Genomic DNA, 20,831 nt, shown 5'->3' with positions numbered 1-20,831 from the left:
TAAAACCTGATGAATCTGAAGGAAAAAAAAGATTATCACTTATGCAGATGACAACATGTTTTTTAATTCTCCTTCTGAAATGCTTTTTATTTTATTATTTATTAAATATTAAAGAATCATTTTCTAGCTACAATTCAACAACATGACCAACATGATCTTCTTCAAGGCAGACTTTGTATAACAGTTCACCATTAAATGCACTAAGCATGTGTATTGTTACCAAATGTAGTTGGCATATGGTCAAACGGATGATGATAGAAGAAATAAAGTCTTAAAAAACATTCAAGTATTTGAAAACACTGGACTTGTTATTTTGCATTATCTACTAATGTTCCTAATATATATATATGTCCACGAAGGAGTCATACATACAGTCACTTTTATAACATTACCATGATGAAATTCTTATTGTTGTAACCATGTTTGAACCCATTCAACAAGCAAGAAGACGTTAATGTTGAAACATGTCATGAGCGAAAGCCAGAGAGAGAGAAGGAGATGAGAGAGAGGAGAGCGCGAGAGAGGAGAGAGAGAGAGCAGGACTGCGAGCAGTAGAGAGTAAACACAGTCTCAGAGTCGCAGTGAGTTCAGTCATTACTGGGACACTGTCTCTTCCTCCAGTGTCGTGGAGTGTAGTTAACAGTCTGGGAAGCCCTGGTGGCCTCCACAGGTACAGAGTCCACCTTATCCACTGGTCTGCATCGAGCCTTCAGGTGGCTGCTCGGGCCTGTCTCCTTTCCAGCACCACAGGGGCTCCTGCTCTCCTCCTTGACTTCTGCTGTGCTGTCCACCTTCCAGGACAAGACTCGTCTGAGGGGAAAGCCCTTGTTGGCCAGACACATGAGTGTGGCCTTCCCCCCGCTGCAGCTGCTCACTGGAGGGGGCAGCACGTCAGGGGGGGGTTGGGTTGGCGGGGGGGGCGGTATCACCTAGGAGACACCCAATCAGCTAGAGGACAGGGGACCACACGCTGTCAATCAAGCAGCAGGACACTTGGACCACCTTTATTCTGTTGAGCAGTTGATTTAGTCCTTTAAGGGAGTTTCGTCAGACTGATTTTTCTTGCTCCACCAGTCACTCACTCACACATTGTTTCACTTCCCTTCAAGAACCTGTGATGCATGTCAGCACAGAGAGAATCATCATTACACACTGGAACCTGAAATATATCAGACTAGACTGGAAATTGAATATGCTTTGAACAAACTAAATAAAGATCTATATTTTCGTCAGAGGACACAACATTAATCAGATCTCCCTGTTAAAGGGACATTGTCGGCCACAGTAAGTGAGACATGTTTTACAATGTTCATATGACTAGATTTAAAAGCTCACCAGCATCGCAACTGTCAAGATTTCATTAAAACTGAGCCTCAAAGACCTCAGAGACGTTCATATTATATAGATTATATCAGGGCTTTCATTGTATTTTAAACATTTCCCTCTTTATTCACCACAGTGTAAAATACTTTGAAATTCAACTTCCAAAACAGTTTAAAATCAGAAAACATTAAAGGCTGAATTTCAATTTAGTAGAATACAAGTGTTTCCTTCCTCACAGTTCAAGCTGTTCACGCTTTCACAAATGAACTGGAAAAAGCATAAAGTCAGTAAAGTGGCTTTAAGTTCAACACTTCAAGGTTAAAGTGATTCGTCAGTCCAATGGAAATGTTAAAGTTACTCAATGTCAGACACAAAATTTTTAAACATTAACTGATGATACCATAATTAATATTTGAGCAGAGACTGACTCCAACATGCAGTCTGGTTCTCCACAAAAGTCCACCACCGTGATACATAAATCATTGAGCGCCGTACCAAAAACCTCTCCTGGAGAGACACGGCTCTCTGACTTTGTCCACACTACAAGTTCAACTTTCATCTAAAAATCTAATACATGAACTTCTCCTTGCCACCAAGTATTATTATAGTAATTACCATTATTATTTATTTATTTCAAATACTTTGGATTTTATTTTAACTAAACTACTGAGAATACAAATAGAAGTACGATGTTCAATCACATACTTAATTTTAAGAACAAATACCACGTGTGAACAAATGTTGCTCATAAAATAATTCAAATACATCAAAGGATGAAACCTTTACTTCCAACATTCAGTCTGGTTCCTCACCACCAAAAGTCCACCAGCGTTTACAACAATCATGAGCTGCCGTACAAAAACCTCTCATGTGGAGAAGACACGCTCTTCTGGACTGTGACCACAAACAAAACTAACACAAAGTCTATTCCTTTTAAACGACATGAAAACTATTTCAATCATATTGATCAAACAGGAGACAGAAACTGTTCAGATCCGTACATTTTGACCAGATAGAAGTTCACAATCTGTCTAACAGTCAAGTGGATTTTACATTAAAAGAAACAAGAACGAAGATGTTCTTAAAAAAATGTATCCCACAGTCATCAAAACCAAGTCCAGCTTGAAATGATCACTGATGTTAATCAATACTTAATAAAGTGACTAAATGACTGATCCATGATAACCGCATGATCAGAGTAATCCAAGGTCCTGTTGGAGTCAGTCAAGAGCATTTCCATTGAGAGCCACTTTGCATCGCAGCACCATGCTCCATGCTCTGGGAGAGTTTCATAGTCCTGAGGTTGAACACTGGATGACGACCGCTGTCCTTCATGACAACAGAAGCCACAGAAAATCCTCCTATCAAAAAACATGACTTGATCTCCGTCTCATCTGGACTCTTCTGCTGCGCTTCAAGGGAAGTCCGAGAATCAAACTCCTCTCCTCTATGACATCCGTCCCTCTGAAATGACAAGCCCACAAAACATGACGCTGCTTTCGTTTTTGTCTGTCCTCGAGTCCAGAGGCCAGGTCACAGTGATAGGCCGGACGCAGTGAGCTCTGCTGTGGGGGCTCCGTCCACCATCAGCTGTAGGCCAGTCACGAATGTTTTGGTTGTATAAAAATTACATGATTATCCTGGTTACCAACAGAGGATGGAGAAACTCCTAAACTGCTCATTAAGTTGCTAACACCGCGACAATCAGGGATTCCAGCTCGTTTTACAGGCAGTGGATCAACTCGACTTCACTCTGAGCCCTCAATGGATTCAGACTGAAGGATTGCCACATTGTTCTACTGTGTGGGGTATATCCGTTTCAACAGCAAATTTCATCACACAAGTGAAAAAGCGTCGTACAAAAACCTCCTCAAGTCAGATATGAACAGAAAACTGAACTGACCTGCTTGCAGCTGGAAGCCTACTGCAGAGCCTGATACACTTCCACGAGGACACACACACACACCACACCAACACCACACACACACGTAGGAAGTAGTGCGGTATGGGGTAGGTGGTTATCACCTCGGTGCAGAGTTCTATCGTGGTTCATCAGTGGCAAATAATAAAACCTTAACAGCCAAAACGAGGGGATTATTTCACTTGCAACCAGGAGAGTATGTGATGTTTTTGCCCTGTGAGTTGTTCTCGTGCATGTCATGCTGTTGTGTGTGAGGTTTCTCTCCACCTAAGAGAAAGCTCCTGATGTAAGCTGGTGCTCCTGTCCCTGCGTCAAGCGTGCCCAGGTAGTTAGTAGTATCATAGTTGTCTATGTGTGTGTCTTGATGTTTTCCCATATTTGCCATAGAAATGTATGCACATTTTACAACATTTAAACTCGGGTATGAGCGAGTAACAATTATAGTATCTGTATCTGTTAACCATATGAATTATCTTTATCCATAATCTGTACTTCGTGAGTGGGGGGCCAAATCGGAAGTATATGCTCGCCAACATTTTCATTACAGTTTTGAATGAGTGATGCTGACTGTGAGCTATGCGACTATCAATACGTATCTGTGTCGTTGAACATAACGGCCATTAAAAAACATGTGAACTACTTACCAGCCCTCATACTTAATGTTTCTGAATGTTTAATAGAAATATAATATAATATGAAAATGCAAAGTTTTATTTCCTGCATCAAAATTTCAAATGCCACAGACAGAGGACATGACCTCTCACTAGAACAGCTCTCTGCATGTGAATGTATTTAGGCTATTTAGTCTACAGACAGGCTGGGCTTGTTGTTTCATGCTAGTAATTTAAATGCTCATGGATATACTGACTCAACGAGACTCAAAGGACTTGTACATTCCAGATCTGTTATAGTGCGGACTCAGAACAGATTTCAATCTGTAAATGGACGCGTTTGAACTCTCTATTAATACATGCAATTGTGTTATAAACTTTGTAATCACATTGATTGGTTTCTGAATGTTTGGTTTCGCTGCTACCTAACAGTTACTTTTAAAGCACTAAACCAAAATAAATAATAAAATACAACAGCACCAGCAAAGTGAACTATTACCACAGCCTTATCATAATGAAAGCAGGTAAAACAAATAATAACAATTCTTACCTGGCAATTGGTGTATGCTGCGTTCGCCTCACATTTTTGTGTGATTCCTTATAAATGTCCAAAAGTTTTTTAAATTAGCGGAAGGCCCCCAGTCCCCTTCTGCTTCTGCGAAACTCTGTTAACCCTTTCAGTATTCTGCCTTCTTGACGGTGACCCTTAAACCTGGAATATATTTTCCATAGTTCCAACAAACTAGATCAGTCAAATAAAAAAACAAAGTTATCCTCAAAAAACCCTCAACACATTTTTGTGTATTATTCATAAATATGAATAATAAAAATATCAGGATTTTAACCGTTAATGCCAGATCTGAAAATTCCCAAATCGAAGAGGTGAAGATGTGAGAATAATAACAAATGCATACGTCTTAAAATAAGATTATCTTGTTATTATAGGAAAACAGAAACACTTGACAGGAGAAAGAGAATTTAGATAAACGTTGTCAATTATCCTTCTATCAAGTCACATACGGCTGAAATAGCTTCAAGTCTTGCTGGTTGATGCTGGAGTTAATACAATATAAAAAACACTTCTAACTTGAGAAAATGAACGGCAATTAGTTGGGGTGCCATCTCTACCATTGATGGGATCATACGTGCTATAAAACCACGTTAATTAATGGCTTTTTTCAGTAACGAGTACATTTAATGCTTACTCTTCCATCATTCATAAGCTGTTTATCGTTACTGGCAAAAAAGCGGCGAATTACTATGACTGCAGGCAGGCCAACTAACGATCTCTACGCCGAGCGGCAAGAGATTTTTCTTGTTCTCCTTCCTTGGTGAGGGCGGTGGCATGACAGTTGCATAAATGATTGACACTGCTGAGGTTGAGGTAAATTCCACGGTTAAACCAATCAGAGGGTGGCGTTGGGGGGTCGTTTGGTTACACAAATGTCAGAAACAAAGACGACACAGGACATTACATGAGTCAAAGAGAAACTGGAATGGCGACGCGGTATAGTCCAACTAAAGCCTTCTTTTGTGGCCGTTAAGGGCAAATAATATCAAAAGTTCCAACCTCTATTGTGTTATCTTTATTGACCACTCTATAAACCTAGTATTATAATATTACACATAATCCATGACATTTTTCTATGGTAGTCTCTGCTTTCCACAGCAACGTTTAACATAGTTTGATTTGTGTATGTGGATTTCTTGCTTATGTTGTATTTAAGTGTCCCATTTCATCTTAATAATTCAGATTTCCTCAAACAAACATGTGCACACTGTTTTTAAGTTTCCATCAAAGAGGGATGGACGGTTGGTGTCCAAATTCTTAACACATTTGAGCATTAAAAAATGATGCATGAAGTAATGCATACTTACTTACTTACTATTTATAATTGTAACTCAGTAACTAACCCCAGTTACTTTCCTGGAGAAGTAATAGTAACTTTAATAGTTAGGATTTTTTAAAAGTAACTGCCCAACATGCCCTTACCAGGTGCAAAATTTAAAGATTATAACACGCTGCCCTACAGTGCCTATCATAAAGTATTACCCTTCCACCCCTCCTGGCTTGTTACCCTTTTATTGCTTTCCTAAATCATCATGTCAATACAAACTGATAGGTGCCCTGAATTACTGGGTAGAAAGTATAACTTGCATGGTTTCCTGGAATGATGAAGCAGAGAGAGAATAAGGCACTGGGAAGTGCACATAAACGTCACATCCTTTAGATTTTCTTTGCAAATTTGTTCAGAGTCACTGTAACAGGCTGTTAGAAGAAAATCATGTTACAACCTGTTCACCACTTAGCAATACAAAGTGATTAAAACATAAATTCAACGTGTAAAATGCTTCTGAATCGTACATATGGCACATTTAAAGTTGAGTGCAATGAAACGTATCAAGTCTTAATTAAGCTTTGCAGTATAGTTGAAATTGGAGATTGTGAAATCAGACAACCTATATTAATTATTCAATCAATCAATTATTATTGATCAGATTATGTTGTACTACAAGGGAAGATTGTGTTGATAGTGATGTGTAATGTATAATCAGATGTCATCAACAAAAAGCTTGATTTTCAGTAACTTACACCTGAGATTCCAGAAAATTTCAAAGAAATATACAAAGTGATGGAAATTCACACCGTCACTTTTTATAATTAAATGTACTAAAAATGTATACATGTGTGTTCTAGTACTTGTATTTTTGTGAGGACCAATTTGAACTTTCAACTTGATCTGATGATTTCTTTCTGAGGTAAAGACAATTTGATAATTTATGAAAGGATTTCATGAATTAGGAGGCGTAATACTTGGTTTTTAGAGTGAAATAAGTTTTGGTTCAGGTCAGTTAAGTGTTCTGGTTTGAAATATTTATGTCCTCAGTGAAGTGTATCAGTCTCTGCAGTAGCTTCCAGCTGCAGCAGTCAGTTCAGTTTCTGTTCATTCTGACTGAGGGAGGTTTTTGTACGACGCTTTTTCACTGTGTGAACACATCCTGACTGTTGATGTTGTGTCCACTCTGACAGTAGTAAACTGCTGCATCTTCAGTCTGAACTCCACTGATGGTCAGAGTGAAGTCAGAGTTTGATCCACTGCCTGTAAAACGAGCTGGAATCCCTGATGGTCGATTAATAGCATTGTAGATAATCTGTTTTGGAGTTTCTCCATTTCTCTGTTGGTACCAGGCTAAACGGTGGTATGGATTATCATAATGAACATTTTGACTGGTCCTACAGCTGATGGTGACGGAGCCTCCCACAGCAGAGCTTACTGCTCCAGGCTGAGTCACTGTGACCTGGCCTCTGGACTCTGAGGATACAGACACAAAAACATAAAGCAGCGTCATGGTTTTGTGGCTTCATTTCAGAGGGACGGATGTTCATAGAGGAGAGGAGTTTGATTCTCTGGACTTTACCTGTGAAGCAGCAGCAGAGGAGAGTCCAGATGAGGACGGAGATCAAAGTCATGTTTTTGATGAGGAGGATTTCTGTGGCTTCTGTTGTCATGAAGGACAGCTGTCAGTCATCCAGTGTTCAACTCTCAGGACTATAAACTCTCCCAGAGCACTGGAGCATGGTGCTGCTGATGCAAAGTGGCTCTCTATGGAAATGCTCTGACTGACTTTGTATCTTTAGAACTGAAACCTGTCTGTTGTGATGGTTCATCACTGTTTCTTCCACACAGCATGATGTTCATTTTGTAAATGATGGTCCCATTTAGAGTAAAATAGATGATAAAGCAGGGTATGTTTTAGGGCGTGGCTTCCTTGTCATTCTCAGTGAGTCTGTCCAGCTCGACACATGGGGCTCACAAAACTCAGATCAAACTGTCAAACTAGGCAGTGCTGATCAAATATGAATCCAGACTCTGTTCCTGTATTGACTATGTCTTTTCAATGTTTGCACAGATCTAGGTTCAGCTGAAATACAAATATGTCTATGATCAGACAGGATGCCATTTTGTCCTGCTTGAAAATGGAGTCAAACCAAGAGCAGCCAAACTTGCACTACATCACCCATCAGCTCCACACTGTCAATCATATATGGTCACTTCTAGCTCCAAAGAAACAAAACAACAAAACAAGATGGATTCAAAAAGATTGTATACAAACCAAGGGTTGATGTCATGATAGGTTCAGACCTGGGCCTGAGGTATTGAAGGTCGGAGTGACCCTGGACGTGTAATTCTCCTCCAGGATGATAGTGAGAGGGACACTTCTTTGTCCTCCGAGGCTTAAGGATAAGCAATCAGGAGTAGCGTGATCTCAAGGAGGGGTGGTCAAGTAAGTTGAGATCCCTGATCCGCTGACACAACAAAGGAGTTATGTAATAATCAGGGGGACTTTCCGGTTGATGGCCAGCAATGGCATAACCATGGGGACATCAGGGACTTTTTCCATTTTGAGTTGGACAATGGGGGGACTTCCTAGATAAAATTTAGCTAAACACTAAATAATGTGATCATTGATGATCTGGTGTTGGAACAATGTAAAAAATTGAAATATTGAAATGAATGTAACAAGGAAAAGGGTGTTATAAAACCGTGTTTTGATTCTGACTACTGGAGATGGTGAAATCATGCAAACAGCTAGTAGTAAAGAAGTAATCATAACAAATCAGCTGAGAGGTTGGGCCAGGAAATCTTAAGCAACTATACTGGAAGAGATTGAGAGGGTAGGGATATAAGTGAGTTAAAAAGGAACATCTGGAGGACAACCAGGAGGATGAACTATGACAAAATCACCACCCTATAGGGTTGGAATCCGGCAAGTGACTCATTGTAGCCTGAAGGGGAAAATCCAACGAACGGGAGTATAAGAGCCAATGCACAACGGAGATCGTAGTTTCCTCGTCAGCAGCCGCAGCCGGGTTCAAGACATGCTGGACGACTGACCACACATCGGAGCATCATCGAGTCTTTGGACGTAACTTAAACTTAAGAATGGAACAACGAACAGCCCCCAACATTGCAAGAAAAGAGTCCAACAACCTACACGGACAGCAGGAGACGAGCCAGGAGGATACCACCCCCCGACCGGCTGTGGGTCTCTAATCGGGGGCCAACAAGGATTCTTTTCACAGTTCGTCCTGCAACATAAGAACTGTGGACATCGGGGACTTTCCCGGCTTTGGACAAAGCCTGGACTCGACAGAATCCAAGTTACGCAGTTGTGAAAGGACTGGATCGAAAGGCCATCGCTGTCACCCTTTCCTTTCCTCTCCTCCAAATTGGACCAACCTCAGCAACTCAGCAACAGCCTTTGATCAGCATTTTCAAATTATATGGTATAAAGATAGTGATTTAGGGATAGGATTGATCATATTTGAATGAATAGAACTGTACGCTCGCCCTTGCTAAACTTTGCAATAAATATAATCCACTGCAGTTAAAGATTAAGTTGTGGACCTCAAATTTAATAGCATCTCCTACGGTTTAAGTATCAGGTATAGTGTGTTCAACATCTTAAAAGGTTCTAACAGGTACTCTACTTAGCCCGAAGAAATAACGGACCCTAGGGCTTACTGTCGGACCCACTAAAGAATCCCTAGCAACCATACCAAGTGCACAGATCAATGAAAGGAGAGCGGCGCTTGAACGTACGCGGCTAGTGTAGTATTTGGCCCGCAGGGGCTATTCGGTCAGGTGCTCTACCAGAGTGAGCAGGGTAGACAATCCGGATGAAGCAGTTAGAAGCTAGGCGATCTCCTCGCCATCAGCTTAAACAGTCCTCTATGCAGCACCGTGAGGGGTTGAGGATCGGACCCGTGAATGGAGACTGGAGACCAGTACCCACTGAACAGGGGTAAACTCGGGATCTAGCAAAAAAAACATTTTACATTCGTTTCACCACTTAGCAATACAAAGTGATTAAAACAAATTCAACGTGTAAAATGCTTCTGAATCGTACATAATGGCACATTTAAAGTTAAGTGCAATGAAACTACAAGTCGTAATTAAATCTTTGGCAGTATAGGTTGAAATTGGAGATTGTGAAATCAGACAACCTATATTAATTATTGATCAGATTAGGTTGTACTACAAGGGAAGATTGTGTTGATAGTGTGTGTAATGTATACAGATGCATCAAACAAAAGCTTATTTTCAGTAACTAACACCAGAATAGAAAGTGAGGGAAGTGATGGAATTCCATGTCACTTTTTCTGATTAAATGTACTAAAAATGTATACATGTTTGTTCTAGTACTGTATTTTTGTGAGACCAATTTGAACTTTCAACTTGATCTGAGATTTTCTTTCTGAGCTAAAGACAATTTGATAATTTATGAAGGATTCATGAATTAGAGCGTAATACTTGGTTAGAGTAATAGTTTTGGTTCAGGTCAGTTAAGTTCTGGTTTGAAATATTTTATGTCCTCAGTGAAGTGTATCAGTCTCTGCAGTAGCTTCCAGCTGCAGCAGTCAGTTTCAGTTTCTGTTCAGTCTGACTGAGGGAGGTTTTTGTACTACGCTTTTTCACTGGGTGAACACAGGCAGACTTTGATGTATGAAGTCCACCTGACAGTAGTAAACTGCTGCATCTTCAGTCTGAACTCCACTGATGGTCAGAGTGAAGTCAGAGTTTGATCCACTGCCTGTAAAACGAGCTGGAAGTTCTGATTGTCGCGGTTTACAACGTATGAGCGTTAGGAGTTTCTCTATTTCTCTGTGGGTACCAGGATACAATGGTAATTGTTATTACCATAAACATTCTGACTGGTCCTACAGTTGATGGTGACGGAGCCTCCCACAAGCAGAGCTTACTGCTCCAGGCTGAGTCACTGTGACCTGGCCTCTGGACTCTGAGGATAAAGACACAAAAACATAAAGCAGCGTCATGGTTTTGTGGGCTTCATTTCAGAGGGACGGATGTTCATAGAGGAGAGGAGTTTGATTCTCTGGACTTTACCTGTGAAGCAGCAGCAGAGGAGAGTCCAGATGAGGACGGAGATCAAAGTCATGTTTTATGAGGAGGATTTCTGTGGCTTCTGTTGTCATGAAGGACAGCTTCAGTCCCAGTGTTCAACTCTCAGGACTATAACTCTCCCAGAGCACTGAGAGCATGGTCGGCTGATGCAAAGTGGGCTCTCTATGGAAATGCTCTGACTGACTTTGTATCTTTAGAACTGAAACCTGTCCTGTTGTGATGGTTCATCACTGTTTCTTCCACACAGCATGATGTCATTTTGTAAATGATGGTCCTCTTTAGAGTAAATAGATGATAAAGCAGGGTATGTTTTAGGGCGTGGCTCTCCTTGTCTTCTCAGGTGAGTCTGTCCAGCTCGACACATGGGGCTCACAAAACTCAGATCAAACTGTCAAACTAGGCAGTGCTGTCAAATAGAATCCAGACTCTGTTCCTGTATTGACTATGTCTTTTCAATGTTTGCACAGATCTAGGTTCAGCTGAAATACAATACTCGATGATCAGACAGGATGCCATTTTGTCCTGCTTGAAAATGGAGTCAAACCAAGAGCAGCCAAACTTGCACTACATCACCCACAGCTCCACCTGTCATCCTATATGGTCACTTCTAGCTCCAAAGAAACAAAACAACAAGACAAGATGGATTCAAAAAGAGTATACAACCAGTGGTTGATGTCATGATAGGTTCAGACCTGGGCCTGAGGTATTGAAGCCTTGCTGGATTGGCATTGGGCGGCACCAATCACTTGGTCATAAGCCGATTTTGGTTACCAAGGCCAGTGTTAATGGAGTTGTGCGCAGAGCTGCGGCCGGCCCGAGAGCGCAACGGGGGGCCGGCGAGTAGCTCGGGGTTGTGCTGACTAGCTGGGGTTCCTGGCAACAGGGAATTCCAGCGGGAGCTTTATCTAATAGGAAACATTTTAATTCTCAATGTTCAAATATATGTGATGCGCGAATGCATAGATGCACAGATCTAGGTTCAAGCAATACAAATTACGTCCTATGATCAGACAGGATGCCATTTGTGTCTGCTTGAAAATGGAGTCAAACCAAGAGCAGCCAAACTTGCACTACATCACCCATCAGCTCCACACTGTCATCCATATATGGTCACTTCTAGCTCCAAAGAAACAAAACAACAAGACAAGATGGATTCAAAAAGATTGTATACAAACCAGTGGTTGATGTCATGATAGGTTCAGACCTGGGCCTGAGGTATTGAAGCCTTTGCTGGATTGGCATTGGGCGGCACCAACTTCAGTGCTGCTAAACCAAATATGAGAAGACAACAACAAGACTTTGTTCATGATTCCTATATATATCAGTTAGTGCAAGAGATGCACAGGTAGAAAATTAGAGGGGAATGGACTTGAGGATTTAATAAATGAACTTTGCACGCCTTTTTTTCAAAAGATTGGTCTGACCAGTACTGAAAGTTTTTTAACAGAGGTTTTATACAGATACAGACAGAACATGGATTAGATAAAAGCAAAAACTATTCAATCTTTTACTGGAGCAAAATGATGCCTTTCCGTGTTGTGATCGCTGAATTTCGTCGTGGTTTTGTTTCCCTCCCAGCTGACAAAAATCATTCAGTCATTATGAAAGGAATGGCTATGAAATGAGAAGACAGAGTATCACAACACCACCAAAATCAAAACTCTGCTTTTTCAGAATCTGATGCATTCAGTCAGTTTTAAAAAGTTGTTTTGTGTTCTGGTCCCATCTTTGATCATGAAGGTTTCGATGCTGACTGTGCTTCATATTTTCACGGAACTGATAATTGAAAGAGCTGTGGTTTCAGTTTGAAGCTGAGGTCAAAGTCAAGACCAAGGGCCCATGTACAAGCATGCCGTACGCACAAAAAAGGGGCGTACGTCCTTCTTCCACGCTCACATTCAAATGTATCAAACGTGAAACAATCGGAGAAATGTCGGGCCCCACGCCAATTCCATAGCTGTCGTACGCACGTTTCTACAGCTATTGTTCCTTTGGCGACACTTAGAGGTGAAGCTGGAAACTGTTAATATGTGAAAACAAGTAGTCATCCAGAGTGATGTAGCTTAGACAATTAACAACACCCCACGTGTTTGCAATTATATGGATGGATATAAAAGCATGCGTAATGTGATTAGAAAATGGTATTAACAATGGTAGCGTTAGCGTTGTTAGAGGACCTTGCAAACGTGAGCGATTTAAGGAACGCAAGGATTTACTTGCAAACCATGATAATTGGGCTCATAGCAGCCGATTTTGGTTACCAAGCCAGTGTACTGGAGTTGTGCGCAGAGCTGCGGCCGCCCGAGACGCAACGGGGGCCGGGAGTAGATCGGGGTTGTGCTACTACGCGGGGGTTCCTGGCAACAGGGGAATTCCAGCGGGAGCTTTTATCTAAGTAGGAACATTTTAATTCCATCAATGTTCAAATTATAATGGATGCGCGAATGCAGCTAACTAATATCGTGGCAAGGTAGCCTGGTTCAACGCATGACTCATTCATTATGACTGACTAAACAAAAATTCACGTGTAAATGCTTCTGAATCGTACATATGGCACATGTAAAGTTAAGTGCAATGAAACTTATCAAGTCTTAATAATCTTTGCAGTAATTGAAATTTGGAGATTGTGAAATCAGACAACCTTATTTAATTATTGATCAGATTATGTTGTACTACAGGGAAGAGTTGGTTGATAGTGTTGTGTATGTAATATCAGATGTCATCAACAAAAAGCTTAATTTTCAGTAACTACACCGAGATGAAAGTGATGGAAGTGATGGAAATTCACACTGTCACTTTTTCGGATTAAATGTACTAAAAATGTATACATGTGTGTTTCTAGTACTTGATTTTTGTGAGGACCAATTTGAACTTTCAACTTGATCTGATGATTTTTTCTGAGCTAAGACATTTGATATTTATGAAAGGATTTCATGAATTAAGGAGGCGTAATACTGGGTTTAAGAGTCAAATAATTTTGGTTCAGGTCAGTTAAGTGTTTCTGGTTTGAAATATTATGTCCCAGTGAAGTGTATCAGTCTCTGCAGTAGCTTCCAAGCTGCAGCAGTCAGTTTCAGTTTCTGTTCCGTCTGCCTGAGGGGTTTTGTACGCACACTTTTTCAGCTGTGGACACATGCAGACTCTTGAGGTAGTGAAGAATCTGACAGTAGTAAACTGCGGCATCTCAGTCTGAACTCCCTGATGGTCAGAGTGAAGTAGAGTTTGATCCACTGCCTGTAAACGAGCTGGAATTCTGATTGTCGTGGTTAGCAAACTTAATGAGCAGTTTAGGAGTTTCTCCATCTCCTCTCTGTGTACCCGGATAATCATGGTAATTGTTTAAACATAACATTTGACTGGTCCTACAGTTGATGGTGACGGAGCCTCCCCAGCAGAGCTCACTGCTCCAGGCTGAGTCACTGTGACCTGGCCTCGGACTCTGAGGAGCAGACACAAAAAATAAAGCAGCGTCATGGTTTTGTGGGCTTCATTTCAGAGGGACGGATGTTTCATAGAGGAGAGGAGTTTGATTCTCTGGACTTTACCTTGAAGCAGCCAGCAGAGGAGAGTCCAGATATGAGGACGGAGATCAAAGCATGTTTTTGATGAGAGGATTTCTGGCTTCTGTTGTCATGAAGGAAGCTGTCAGTCATCCAGTGTTCAACCTCAGGACAAAACTCTCCCAGAGCACTAGAGCATGGTGCTGCTGATGCAAAGTGGCTCTCATGGAAATGCTCTGACTGACTTTGTATCTTAGAACTGAAACCTGTCTGTTGTGATGGTTTCATCACTGATTCTTTCCACAGCATGATTTCATTTTGTAAATGATGGTCCTGTTTAGAGTAAAATAGTGATAAAGCAGGGTATGTTTTAAGGGCGTGGCTTCCTGTCTTCTCATGAGTCTGCCAGCCGACACATGGGGCCTCACAAAACCAGATCAAATGTCAAACTAGAGCAGTGCTGATCAATATGAATCCAGACTCTGTTCCTGTATTGACTATTTCTTTTCAATGTTTGCACAGATCTAGGTTCAGCTGAAATACAAATACTCTATGATCAGACAGGAGCCATTTTGTCCTGCTTGAAAATGGGAGTCAAAACCAAGAGCAGCAAACTTGCACATACATCACCCATCAGCTCCACACGTCATCCATATATGGTCACTTCTAGCTCCAAAGAACAAAACAACAAGACAAGATGGATTCAAAAAGATTGGTGACAAACCAGTGGTTGTGTCATGATAGGTTCAGACCTGGGCCTGAGATTGAAGCCTTTGCTGGATGGCATGTGGGCGGCACCATCACTTTAGTGGCGGCGAGACCAAATAGGAAACACAACAAACGTTGTCATGATTCCTAATATATCGTTGAGTGCAAGAGATGCAGACAGGTAGAAAATTAGAGGGGAATGGACTTTGAGGATTTAATAAATGACTTTGCACGCCTTTTTTTCAAAAGATTGGTCTGACCAGTACTGAAGAGTTTTTAACAGAGGTCTTTTATACAGATACAGACAGAACATGATTAGATAAAAAGCAAAACTACTTCAATCTTTTACTGGAGCAAAATGATGCTCTTTCCTGTTTGTGATGCTGAATTTCGTCGTGGTTTTTTGTTTCCCCCAGCTGACAAAATAATCATTCATCATTATGAAAGGAATGGCTAGAAATGATGAAGACAGAGATCACAAACACCCCAAAATCAAACTCGGCTTTTTTCAGAATCTGATGCATTCAGTCAGTTTTAAAAAGTGTTTTTGTTCTCGGTCCATCTTACATGAAAGGTTTCTGATGCTGACTGGTGTCTCATATTTTCACTGAACTGGATATATTGAAGAGCTGTGGTTCAGTTTGAAGCTGTAGGTCAAAGTCAAGACCAAGGGCCTCATGTACAAAGCATGCGTACGCCAAAAAAGGGGCGTACGTCCTTTTCACGCTCACATTCAAATTATCAAACGGGAAACAATCGTAGAATGTGCGTGCCCCACGCCAATCCATAGCTGCGTACGCACGTTTCTACAGCTATTGTTCCTTTGGCGACACTTAGAGGTGAAGCTGGGAAACTGTTAATAATGTGAAAACAAGTAGTCATCAGAGTGATGTAGCTTAGACAATTAACACACCCACGTGTTTGCAATTATATGGATGGATATAAAAGCATGCGTAATGTAGTAAGAAAAGGGTATTAACAATGTAGCGTTAGCGTGTAGAGGACCTTGCAAACGTGAGCGATTTAAGGAACGCAAGGATTTACTTGCAAACCATGATAATTGGGTCATAAGCAGCCGTTTTGGTTACCAAGGCAAGTGTTACGGAGTTGTGCGCAGAGTGCGGCCGGCCCGAGAGCGCAACGGGCCGGCGAGTAGATCGGGGTTGTGCTGAATCGCTGGGGTCCTGGCAACAGGGGAATCCAGCGGGGCTGTTTATTATCTAAGTATAGGAAACATTTTAATTCCATCAATGTTCAAATGATAAGGATGCGCGAATGCAGCTAACTAATATCGTGGAATGTAGCCTGGTTCAACGCATGACTCATTCATTTATGACTGACTAAAACAAAATTCAACGTGTAAAATGCTTCTGAATCGTACATAGGGCACATTAAAAAGTGAGTGCAATGAAACTTATCATGTCTTAATAATCTTGGCATATAGTTGAAATTGGAGATTGTGAAATCAGACAACCTGATATTAATTATGGATCAGATTTTGTACTACAAGGGAAGATTGTGTTGATAGTGTTGTGTAATGTATAATCAGATGTCATCAACAAAAAGCTAATTTTCAGTAACTTACAACCTGAGATAGAAAGTGATGGAGTATGGAAATTCCACACTGTCACTTTTTTCGGATTAAATGTACTAAAAATGTATACATGTGGGTTCTAGTATTGTATTTTTGTGAGAAAATTTGAACTTTCAACTTGATCCGATGATTCTTTCTGAGCTAAAGACAATTTGTAATTTATAGAAGGATTATGAATTAGGAGGCGTAAATACTTGGTTTAAGAGTCAAATAAGTTTTTGGTTTCAGGTCAGTTAAGTGTTCTGGTTTTGAAATATTTATGTCCCTCAGTGAAGTGTACAGCCTCTGCAGTAGCTTCCACAGCAGCAGCGCAGTTCAGTTTTCTGTTCAGATCTGACTGAGGGAGGTTTTTGTACAACACTTTTTCACTGTGTGAACACTTGCAGACTGTTGATGATGTTTCACTCTGACAGTAGTAAACTGCTGGCATCTTCAGTCTGAACTCCACTGATGGTCAGAGTGAAGTCAGAGTTTGATCCACTGCCTGTAAAACGAGCTGGAATCCCTGATTGTGCTCTGAGCACACCATGAGCAGTTTAGGAGTTTCTCCATCTCTCTGTTGGTACCAAGATAATTCATAGTGATTGTTATAAAATTTAACATCGTGACTGGTCCTACAGCTGATGGAGACGGAGCCTCCCACAGCAGAGCTCACGGCTCCAGGCTGAGTCACTGTGACCTGGCCTCTGGACTCTGAGGATACAGACACAAAAAAAAGCAGCGCCATGGTTTTGGGCTTCATTTCAGAGGAAGGATGTTCATAGAGGAGAGGAGTTTGATTTCTGGACTTTACCTGTGGAGCAGCAGCAGGAGAGTCCAGATGAGGACGGAGATCAAAGTCGGTTTTTGATGAGGAGGATTTCTGTGGCTTCTGTTGTCATGAAGGACAGCTGTCAGTCATCCAGTTGTTCACTCTCAGGACTATAAACTGTCCCAGAGTGGAAATTGGAGTGGAGACTCCAACAGGGACTTGGATTACTCTGATCATGCTGTTTATCAATGGATCAGTCTACTTTATCACTTATTATATTGATTAATATCAGTGATCATTTCACTGATTGTTTATGACTGGGGATACATTTTCTTAAGAACATCTTCTGTCTGTCTTTAATGAAATGTAGGTTACCAACATAGAAAGAAATGGAAAGACGGAAGAAGAAGAAGAAGAAGAGAAGAAGAAGAAGGAAAGAAGAGAGAAGAAGAGAATGAGAGAATTGATGACGAAGGAAGAGGATAGCCGATACGGCGGAAAGGAAGGAAGGATGAGAAAGTAAGGAAAACTCCCAAAACAGATTATTTACGATGCTACCAATCACAATCAGGGATTCCAGCTCGTTTTACAGGCAGTGGATCAAACTCTGACTTCACTCTGACCATCGTGGAGTTCAGACTGAAGTGCAGCAGTTTTACTACTGTCAGAGTGGACACAACATCACAGTCAGATGTGTTCACACATGAAAAAGCGTCAACAAAAACCTCCCTCCGTCAGACTGAAACAGAACTGAACTGACTGCTGCAGCTGGAAGCTACTGCAGAGACTGATACACTTCACTGAGGACATAAATATTTCAAACCAGATACTTAACTGACTGAACCAAAAGTTATTTCACTTAAAAAGTATTACGCCTCTAATTCATGAAATCCTTTCATAAATTATCAAATTGTTTTACCTCAGAAAGAAATCATCCGATCAAGTTGAAGTTCAAATTGGTCCTACAAAATACAGTATAGAAACACCACAGTAACATTTAGTACATTTATATAAAAAAGTGACGGTGTGAATTCCATCACTTTGTTATTTCTTTGAACTTTTCTGGAATCTCAGGTGTAAGTTACTGAAAATCAAGCTTTTTGTTGATGACATTGATTATACATTACACACACTATCAACAACAATCTTCCCTGTGTTACAACATAATCTGATCTAATAATGATGATGAATAATTAATATAGGTTGTCTGATTTCACAATCTCCAATTTCAACTATACTGCAAAGCTAATTAAGACTTGATACGTTTCATTGCACTCAACTTTAAATGTGCCATATGTACGATTCAGAAGCATTTTACACGTTGTGAATTATGTTTTAATCACTTGTATTGCTAAGTGGTGGACAGGTTGTAACTGATTTTCTTCTAACAGGCCTGTTACAGTGACTCTGAAAAAATTTGCAAAGAAAAATCTAAAGGATGTGACGTTTATGTGCACTTCCCCGTGCCTTATTTCTCTCTTGCTTCATATTCCAGGAAACCTGCAAGGTTTACTTTCAACTGATGAATCTGAAGGGAAAAAGATGTATTCACTTTATGCAGATGACAACATGTTTTTTAATTCTCAATTCTGAAATGCTTTTCTTAATTTTGCTATTTATTCAATCTATTATAGAATCATTTCTAGCTACAATTAACAACATGACCATAACATGGATCTTCTTCAGGGCAGACTTTAGCCTAATAACAAGATTCCACCATTGAATTGCCGACAGCATGTGTATTGTTACCCAATGTAGTTGGCCATATGTCAAACTGGATGGAATGATAGAAGAGAATATCTAACAGTCTTAAAACAACATTCAAGTCATTTGAACAACATGGACTTGTTATTTTGCATTAATCTCACTAATTTTCCTAATATTAATTATAGTCAAAGAAGGATTCAGATACATGTCACTTTTATGCATACATGATGAAATCTTTAATTGTTGTACATTGTTGAAACCTCAACAGCAAGCAAGACGTTAATGTTGAAACATTCATAGCGGAGAGAGAGAGGAGGAGGGAGAGAGAGGGGGAGAGAGAGAGAGGAGAGAGAGAGCGACGGAGACAGACTGAGCAGAGTAGCAAGTAAAACCGTATCAGGTCGCAGTGAGTCAGGTCATTACTGGGAACACTGGTCTCCCTCAGTGTCGTGGATAGTGAATCTTGGGAGCCCGGGTGGCCTCACAGGTCACAGAGTCCACCTTCATCCCTGGTCTGCATCGAGGCCTCAGGTGCTGCTCCAGCTGAGAGGCCGACCTTCTCCGCACCACAGGCTCCTGCTCTCCTCCCAGCGATGGCTGCTGCTGCTTCCACCTTCCAGGACAGGACTCCAGTCTGAGGGAAGCCCCTGTTGGCCAGACACATGAGCGTGGCCTCCCCTGCTGCAGCTGCTCACTGGAGGGGGGCAGCACCGTCGGGTGGGGCGGGGTTCACCTAGGAGACCCCCAATCAGATTAGAGGACAGGGACCAACAGCTGTCAATCAAGCCAGCGACACTTGCACCTTTACTTGTGAGAGTTATTAGTCCTTAAGGAGTTTCTGTTCAGATGATTTTCTGCTCCACCAGTCCTCACTCAACATTGTTTCACTTCCCTTCAAAGCAGCCTGTCATGCATTCGCACAGAGAGAATCATCATACACCAATGACCTGAATATATCAGACTGACTGGAAGGAAAATGACTATGCTTTGACAAAATAATTAAGATTCTATTTTCGTCAGAAGGACAAACATTAATCAGATCCACTGTTAAAGGACATTGTCGGCCAAAGATAAGTGAGGACAGTTTTACAATGTTCATTGATTAGATTTAAAAAGCTCCACAGCCTCCAAAACTGTCAAGTTATTTCAAACTGAGCTCAAAAGACTATTAGAGACTTTCTATATATTATATAGATTATCATTCAGGGATTTCATTGTATTTTAAACATTTCCCTCTTATTTCACACGTTTTTTTAACCTTTGAATTCAACTTCCAAACAGTTTAAAACAGAAAATTAAAGGCTGAATTTAAATTTAGTAGAATACACAAGTGTTTCCTTTTCCTACAGTTCAAGGCTGTTCACGTTCACAAATGAACTGGAAAAAGTCATGAAAAGTTCAGTAAAGTGCTTTAAGTTCAACTTAAGGTTTTAAGTGATTTCGATCAGTCCAATGGAAATTTAAGTTACTCAAATGTTCAGACACAAAATTTTAAACATTAACTGATGATACCATAATAATATTTGAGCAGAGACTTAATTCCAACATTCGTCTGGTTCCTCCACCACAAGTCCACCACAGTGATACCAACTCATGAGTGCCGTACAAAACCTCTCACGTGGAGAGACACGGCTTCTGACTGTGACACAAACAAACTCAACATCAACACGTCCTGTTTTTAAAAGAATGAACTATTTCAATCATATTGATCAAACAGAGGCCGACGTCAGATCGTCACATTTTTCCAGATAAGAATTCACAATCTGTCTAAAAGTCAAAGTGGATTT

At 40.8% G+C, this 20,831-nt stretch overlaps 1 pseudogene; it reads right to left on the bottom strand.

Moving 5' to 3' along the window:
• Positions 1-587: 587 nt before the first annotated feature.
• Positions 588-17,595, bottom strand: LOC109139724 (immunoglobulin kappa light chain-like; annotated as a pseudogene).
• Positions 17,596-20,831: the final 3,236 nt, after the last annotated feature.

This window comes from Larimichthys crocea, chromosome X (assembly GCF_000972845.2).
Source record: "Larimichthys crocea isolate SSNF chromosome X, L_crocea_2.0, whole genome shotgun sequence".
NCBI classification, from domain to species: domain Eukaryota; kingdom Metazoa; phylum Chordata; class Actinopteri; family Sciaenidae; genus Larimichthys; species Larimichthys crocea.
This window is presented reverse-complemented; position numbering and strand designations above follow the sequence as displayed.